Source organism: Rhinopithecus bieti, unplaced genomic scaffold (assembly GCF_001698545.2).
Source record: "Rhinopithecus bieti isolate Rb0 unplaced genomic scaffold, ASM169854v2 scaffold_18153, whole genome shotgun sequence".
Taxonomy (NCBI): domain Eukaryota; kingdom Metazoa; phylum Chordata; class Mammalia; order Primates; family Cercopithecidae; genus Rhinopithecus; species Rhinopithecus bieti.
Genome location: NW_016809139.1, coordinates 1,352,750 through 1,361,038, shown reverse-complemented (window position 1 = coordinate 1,361,038; position 8,289 = coordinate 1,352,750).

Sequence of the window (8,289 nt, the reverse complement as noted above, 5' to 3'; positions counted from 1 at the left end):
GCAAGTGCACGCTGCCTCATGGGCCTGCTGCCAGTCACCCGGGGCAACAGAGGCTGGAGGTATCTGCCCTGCGGCAGGTGCCCCAGGCGTGGGACGAGCCCAGGTGGAGGAACATCAGGTGTCACCTGTCCGGGTCTTGCAAGCTGGTGCCCTGGGCATTCGTGGTGCACACGTGTGTGCATGCAAAGCCTGTCTGCCCCCAGGTCCTGCAGCCCCTCATCCTCCCCTGGAGCTGTGTGCCTTTGTGGTCCCTCATAAATGTGGGGCCCATTGTGATACCTGGGGCGGCCCCTCCTCAGTCACCAGCTGGCCCCTGGGTTTCCGCCGCAGCCTCCTCCTTCCTGGACTCCATCCTTTCCCACACAACAGCACAAGTGAACGTTCCCGAAGGTCAGTCTGGATCCCGGGCTGCAGGGCCCACCAGAGCCATGCCACGCGTCCCTCACATCCCATCCCCAGGCCCAGTCCCACCAGGCCAGCTCAGGAGCCCCTGCCTCTCCCTAAGCTCCAAAGCTCCACCCTAATTCCAGAACAAGCTACTTCCCTGAGCCCTCCCCACCATGACCTGGCTCCCTCTGCTGAGGCTCCGGCCTTCCCTGAGCCCGCTGAGGTTGAAGCCCCGCTTTGGGGCCACCTCCTTTCAATCAGCCGGCCACTTTGGCTGACAGTGTCTGGTAGGCTTCTCCAGCTCCCACAGCCATGGAAGCGAGGGACTGATCCACCCCTACAGAGGGCTCTGGTCGGGCACGTAGCAAACCCTGCCACAGTGGGAGAGCCCGGCCACCAGGCCAGCACGCCCTCCTGCCGGCACTCTGTGATCCGCCACCCAGAAAAAGCCTGGAGCTGAACGGCCCCTGCTGCCCTGTGGCCCCTCTTCTCCCCTGTGAACACCAGGCCAGCGGTGTTGCCAGATGACCATGGCCCGCCCAGGGGGACTTGCCCTCATGGGGACTTGCCCTCATGGCAGTGGATGGTGTCCTTGCACAAAGCCCACCGACATCCCCCTGTGGCCAGCTCAGGGCACCGACACTGATGGGCAGCGGCCTCTCTGAGATGGGGCTTCTGGCCTTTCCTGCTTGTTTGGATGGGCCTTAGCCAAGGTCTGTCGGAATCTCCAAACCAGGCCTCCAAACACCATGTATGGGCTCAGATGCCCGATGACCAAAGCCAAAATGAGCATCACGTAAGCTCTAAACGCTCTTTAAAGGGTGGCGAGCAGGCGTCCAACAAAACTGAATTTATGTTTGCATCCCCTCCCTGGAGGTGCGTGGCCCTCATTCGCTCCCTGCAGCAGACTTCAGGAGAAAACGCAGAAGATTTGGCTGCGCCCACTCCTGCCCCCCAGAGTGCTAAACAAGAACGGTCGGCCTGAGCAGTGGGGCAGAGCTGAGCCTGCAAACGGCAGGCCACAGATTTTATCAACATTCCCATCGCCATTTCACGATTTTCAAATTTTACAAGTGACACATATTGGCTCTAACAAGGGAATCAATACAAAATAAAGGTGAGAATTCCCTCAAGGTTCTGCCACTGACTAGGATGGGTACCTAGTCCTGGACTAGCATGTCTGCCCTGAACAGTCAAACACTGGACGGAAAACACAGGCACCTGTCGACAGTCGCGGGTGGGTGAAGGCTGTGATCCAGGGAGAAGGGCACACTTCAGGTGCCACAGCTCCCTTCCCAGGGCAATTTCTACCCAGGCACAGAGGCTAGACTCCAGGCAGAGCCTGGCAGGGCCCCTGAGCCTAGGAGCTGGAGACAGGAGCAGGAGTGCACAGAGGCGGGGCCTAAAATCCATGGTGCCCCAAGGCCTCAGCTGGGTGCTGCTGTATTTGCCCGAAGGGAGCACATGGCAACAGACAGAAAAGCTGCCTTGGGCTGAGGGGGGAACAGACAAGAAGTGGAGGGTGCTGGGGACACGGAGCTCTGGCCGGGCCACCATGGAAAGAGCCCCCAGGTCCCTCTGAGATCCCCTGGGCATCTAGCCGAGAAACTAGAAAGGCCACAACAGAGAAGTGAGGAGGACGCCCTCAAGTAAGGTCTACCTAGACCCTGGCCATGCCTAAAGGCAAGCCCTGGCAGGAGCCACAGGGAAGGAGGAGGCTGGACGCGGAGTCCTGCTCAGGTACAGAGACTTTGGAGGCCCCTGTGACATTTCTCAGACCCCACCCAACAAAGCATAAAACCAAACTCAGACCAATTCAGGTGGACCCACCAGTTCTCAACAGCCAAGGGGACCAAGAACAACAGTTCTCTTCTGGAGAACGGGAGGGTCCAGGGCGTCTTCCATGAACGGTTACATTGCTTTTCTCTCCATGCTCATCACTGCCTTGTTCTGAGGTGACCACAGCTGTGCTGAGCCGCACGGAGCAGGGGAGACCTTCTTAGAACATTCCAGATTCCAGCTGGAGATGGTGGGGAAGGGGCCCTGGAGCTCCTGGGAAGAGGGCTGGGCAGGGCCTCTCACTCAAGCATGGACCAATGAAAGTTCTCGGCTCCCCAAAGCTGCACACACAGAGAAAAGGCCCATGCCAACAGAAAAGCTCCCAAGAGCTCTGCCGCCACCACCAGAGAGTCTGGAAACATAACATTCAAAATACTTATATAAAATTACTCAACATACAGTGAATTTAAAATTACAACTCCCAAGAAAAGATAATCAACAGATGCCAACCCCAAGACGTGGCCGAGGCTGGAACCTTCAGACAAGGCTCTGAGGCAGTTCCGGCAGCATCCTCCGGAGGCGAAGGTGGGCACACCCAGGCTGCGTGAGAAGACAGGCATTCTCAACAGAGAAACGGAGAGCAGGGAACAAACCCACCCAAAGACTGTAGAACTAAAAAATACAACATACGAAATACAAATTTTACCCCATGGGCGCATAGCAGAATGGAGATGGCGGAAGAATCAGGGACCCTGAAGATGGATGAATAGAAATGGCGCATTCTGAAGAACAGAGAGCAAAGGGTGTGAGTGTGTCGTTGAGTGGCTGTGTGCCCAGGCATGTGTGGGCGTGGCACTGTGTGGGTGCGCAGGTGTGGGGGTCTGGCACGTGATGGTGGTGCAGGGGTGTGGCCAGGTTGCTCCCTGGTCCACTCCCCACCTCACTGCCCTCCAGCACCTGGTGTTCAGCATGTCAAGGGCTCTACCCTCCTCTGCTTCCCTGTCACCACCCACATCGTTGTCCATGGCAAACCCCGGCCCAAGGTTCCCAAACAGGAGCAGCCCAATGGAAGGTTAGGCTGACTCGGTCCAACTGAGTTCTGGGTTTGAGTCCCTGTTGGGGGGGCCATCGGCCAGCACCCCAGCCTCTGCCCGCTGGAGGCCAAGAGCACACCGCCCCTCACTGTGACAACCAGAAAGGTCTGCAGATGGAACCCAGTGTGCCCAGGCCAGGCAGCCCCTGGTTAGGAACCCCTGTGGCAAACACAGAAGGGGACTGGGTTGGAGATCACACTCAACTGGAGGTTACGTTTTCACGTTTCTTGCTAGAAGCAGCCGGAATGGACAGGTGTTGGCAAGCCGATTCCAGGACCTCTGGCCAGGAAGCCGGGGCCTGCAGCTCTCTATCCAGCTCCCAGTGTGCTGAGAGTTGACCTTGACCATGCCACAACTGCCAACTTTAACCAGGAAGGGCTGCCACAGCCAGGCCTGCTACGTACCCTTGCTAGGTAGCTACTCAGTCTCATCAGAGCCACCAGACACAGACTCTCATGACCCCACGTCATCAAGGAGGGTCACATGGCTGGTGGCGGTAGGATGAGGAGCCAACCTGCCTTCCATCCAGGGACGCAGCTCTCAGGCCCAGATGGCTCCACCCAGCCCTGAGGTCTTTGTAGGCAGGCCCAGGATTGGCCAGCTAAGGGCACGTGTTTGTCTTGCCCATGTGCCCATCAGTTCCAGGTATCAGGTTCTTGCCACATCCACCTCTCGGCAGCCCCTGTAGGAGGAGAGAGGGGTGTGCTCCAATGCTGGCTGCCAGCAGGGCTGCTCTGGGGCTGGGATGAGTAGCCTTCCCAGGTGCCCACTCTGGGCTGCTCTGGCCGTATCTCTCTCATGTACACCCCTGGAGCAGGCCAAATGCTTTGCTGGAACTGCTCCAAAGACGCCCCCACAGACACACACACTCTCATACATGTGTGTACACACACATGCTAGGTGACGTGGAACCTGAGGTCTGGGTGGGATCGGCCCCCCGGGACATTTGGGATTGTGCTGTGGCCCCGTCCTCTGCTTTAGGAGCTCCTTCAGGTGGGAACCAGTCCACGAGGAGAAACCCATGAGAATCCCCAAGTCTCTTCTGCCCTTAAGCTGCAAACGTTTCATGTGGTTCCAACTCATCTAGTATATTATCCAGGATTTCAAAGATCCATTAGCAAAGGACAACCTTCCACGTCTCTTGTTTCCATCTGAATTGGTTCCAACGTGAGATGGTCCTCTGCCAGAAAGCCCCACACAGGCACGCAACCTGCATACTCGTCTGGTTTCCCGCTGCTCCTCCACCAGCCCTGAGCAAACAGGAGTGCCGCGCACAGAGGCTGGGGCCATGGCAAGTGTCCAACGTGCTCCCTGACCAGCAGAGATGTGCCCGCCATGGGACGTCCAAGAGGCAGGCACCCAGCACACCTGGGGTACCCAACACACCCGGCACACTCAGGGCACCCAGGACACTCAGCACACGACACCCACCACAACTAGTACACCCGGTGCATCCAGCACACCCAGGGCACCCAGCACACCCGGGCACCCCACACACCTGGGCATCCAGCACACTTGGGCACCCCGCACACCTGGGCACCCCACACACCTGGCCATCCAGCACACTTGGGCACCCCGCACACCCGGGTACCCCACACACCTGGGCATCCAGCACACTTGGGCACCCCGCACACCCAGGCACCCCGTACACCTGGGCATCCAGCACAACCGGCACACTTGGGGCATACCCGGGACACCCAGCACACCCGGGTATCCAGCACAACTGGGCATCCAGCAGAACTGGCACACTGGGGGCACCCAGGACACCCAGCACACCTGGCACACCCAGAGCACCCATATACCCAGGCACCCAGCACACCCAGCACACGCCGCCCCAGGCCCATGGAACTCGTGCTCTGATCTGAAAGTTCTCTTCAGACTCAGACTGGAATGTTGAGGTGGTGGCCGCCTGGTAGGACCTGGCCCTGCAGCGGAAGGGTGAGCAGCTGGCCCCGGGCCTCTCAGTGGGTAACCTCCTGGAGGGACGCCACCCAGGGTGGGGCTCCATCCACCCCACGTTGGAGGAGTTCTCCTTTGGACAGGCCTGGGCGGGAAGGCATCCAGAAGCCATGTTGCTGACTGCTGCCAAGTCTCAGGTGGCCCCGTGGCTGTGCTCTGGAGGTGGCCCCACGTCACCCTTGTGAGGACGATGCCCTCTTCCCTCCTGGCACACATGTGCCCATTGCCACCTGAAGAACTGACCGGGCAAGGGGCACAGCTGAGAACAAGATGTCCTGACCACAGCTCAGACGTGCACTGGGCTGGGAGGGACAGAGACAGGAGATCCTACCCAGAGAGGCGGGCAGGGGCAGCCTCCTGGACACGCCCACCACAGAGAGGGCTGCTGTCTCCAGAGCTACTCCATGTTCTCTGAGCTTTGCACACATGGTCTTTAATCCTCACCACCACTCAGGGCTGGGGCGTGACTGCCATCAAACCCATTCCCAGACCAGAAAACAAAGACCTAGACAAGTTCCCTAGCTCGCCCAGGTCATACAGCTGCTGGGGTCTGAGGCAGGCCAAGCCCCAGCAGGCTGGCCGGAGCCACCTTCAACTGCCAGACCCACAGCTCACCTACAGCCACTGACCAGGCAGCAGTGGGGCTGCCCCATGTCAGCCTCTGCCCATAGGGCAGGACCACAGAACATACCCTGCCCACCATCCCACACCAACTCTGCCCATGCCCACTCGGCAGTCCCCAGACAACAGTCCTGGCAATGTCATGAGCAGCTTTCAGGTCTGTGGCCCCCAGCCCAGCCCCACCCACAGTCACAAGACAGGGTGCCACTGCAAAGCCTAAACCAGGGATAGGGCCCTGCATCATCTCCCGACCACAGAGATGGAGCTGAACGCTTCTTGTTTTACACACCTGAAAAACCAGTTCCCATCACTTTGCCATCCTAGCCTCTCATGAAATTGTACTCAAAAAAGAAAGCGACAGCAAAAGCAAGCTACAGTGTGCGTTTTTGTTATCCCTACAACAAGCAACTTAGAGCAACAGCACTGCCAGCTACCACGCTGGCCGATTGTCACCCCAGGCCCCAGGGGGTTCTCATAAGGGTGTAGGGCAGTGACTCACCTGACCAGGGCACTACTCAGCTGGGGGCACAGCCACAGGCGGCTGCAGGGCCACACTTGTGGGAGGCGGACAACATGCGTGGCCACCGCAAGGGGAGGAAAATCTGGAGTCTGGAGCAGAAGGAAAGCGGGTGGGGCGTCCAGAGCACTTCCCTGCTGAGCTGGTAGACAGAGGAACTTACAGGCACGTAAGGGAGGGTGCTGAGGGCCAGGCCCTGGTGTCTCCTGGCCCCGAGTGGAAGGTGACGCTTTGCCAAGTACAGCAAGTGGGCTAATGAGCCTGATGGTGGGGGGACCTACAGGACCAGACCAGGGTGCGAGACGGGGTGTGAGGTGGCTGTGTCGCAAAGGCCAGCAGCTGAAGTGGGGGAAGGTGGAGCAGTGGAGGCTGCCCAGCAGGCCCCTGGGTCTAGGTGGACACTGCATAGGAGGGTGCAGTGGGCCTCATGCCACCAAAGCAGACAGGGCTGCTGGCAGCCAGTGCAGATCCCACCGCACCCCATGGAGGCAGAGGGGCCGCAGTCCTGGAGGGTGGGGGACTTTGCAGATGCAGTGCTGCATCAGGGCATGGCGAGGACCATTTCTTGGCTAGGGCTTTGGCAAGTGACCTCGCCTCCCCCACCTCAACTCCTCAGAACACGTCTTCGGACATCTCATGGCCAGGTTCATAGGTAAGCCTTCAGAGGGGAAGATGCCCGGACGTGTGAGGACTTGCCAACTTCTGGTGTCAGAGCTCAGGTCCTGGAGATCAGGTGTCAGGTTCCACCACAGCCAGCAGCGCTCACAGTCCAGGCATGGGAACAGGGGCACAGGAGGGGCACAAAGGTGGAGAGCCCTGTCTCCCTGACGCTCCTACGGAATCCCCAAACCAGTGCACCCATCCAGTGGAGGGCAGGGCCGGGACACTCACCGGGGTGAGGCCAAGGGCAGGGGTTACAGCTGTTCACCAGGGGATGACGAAGGGCATGGGCCAGCTGCCTCGGGGGCACCAGACAGTTGGCACTGCACAGTGGGTGAGTTCAGTGGGTGTTGAGGCCTGGAAGGTGTGTCCGGGATGGGGAGGGGGTGCAGGCTATGGCTGGCTGAGTGGAGCCGGGTTTTGGGGGAGGAAGCTAGTGTCTCCTGTCTCTGCAGGGGGGTTCACATTGCTTTGTCCCCTCAACAAAGTCAGGCTCTGGTGACAACAGGGCACAACCTGGACAGATCTGAGGAGCTGAACACCTCCAGCTTCCACAGGGCTCAGCCAGGACCTGGGCCCAACAGCATTCCCTCCCAGATGGGGCCACCGCCCCCCATCAGTACGACAAGACCTCCTCCCAGGATGCCCCCCACAGCCCAGGGTCCAGGACCCAGGCCAGCACCCAGAGTGGTTGGCCTTGTCCACAGCCCCCTGCAACCCCTCCCCACACCCCAACCGGCCCCACGGTCCCCCTCAAGGCAGGGTTTCCAGAATCCACCTGTCCTTGGTACGTTCACTGCCCCTTGGCAGCCCCAAATCTTTGGACCTGTTCCCTGTCCCCTCCTTGTGTCCAGGTGGCATCCCCAGGGCCCTCGCCTCCAGCACAAATTCCGGCCTGCAGAAACCTTGTCAGCTCAGGAGGCCATGGCGCAGGGCACGCCCAGGGGAGGGAAGCTAGGCTGCCCTGGGATGCCTTTCTGTGCAGCTGGAGCAGTTCCACATCCAGTGAAGAAACTGATACTGAATAGCACTCCTCTCTGAAAAATTAGCAACCTCATCTACACAGAGACCGGACTGGAGAAGCCCCAGGAGGTGCAGCAATCCCAGAAGTCAGTCAGAGCTGTGGACGCTACCTTTGCTGTGGCCCAAGCAGCGAAATGGGGCCGCTAACCCCCAGGAAGGGTGAGAAGCCCAACACCCAGAAAATGAGACCCTAGAGCTTCCCTGGCAACCCCAGCAGACCCCCCCCCCCTGGCAGCCCTCCACGCCCCG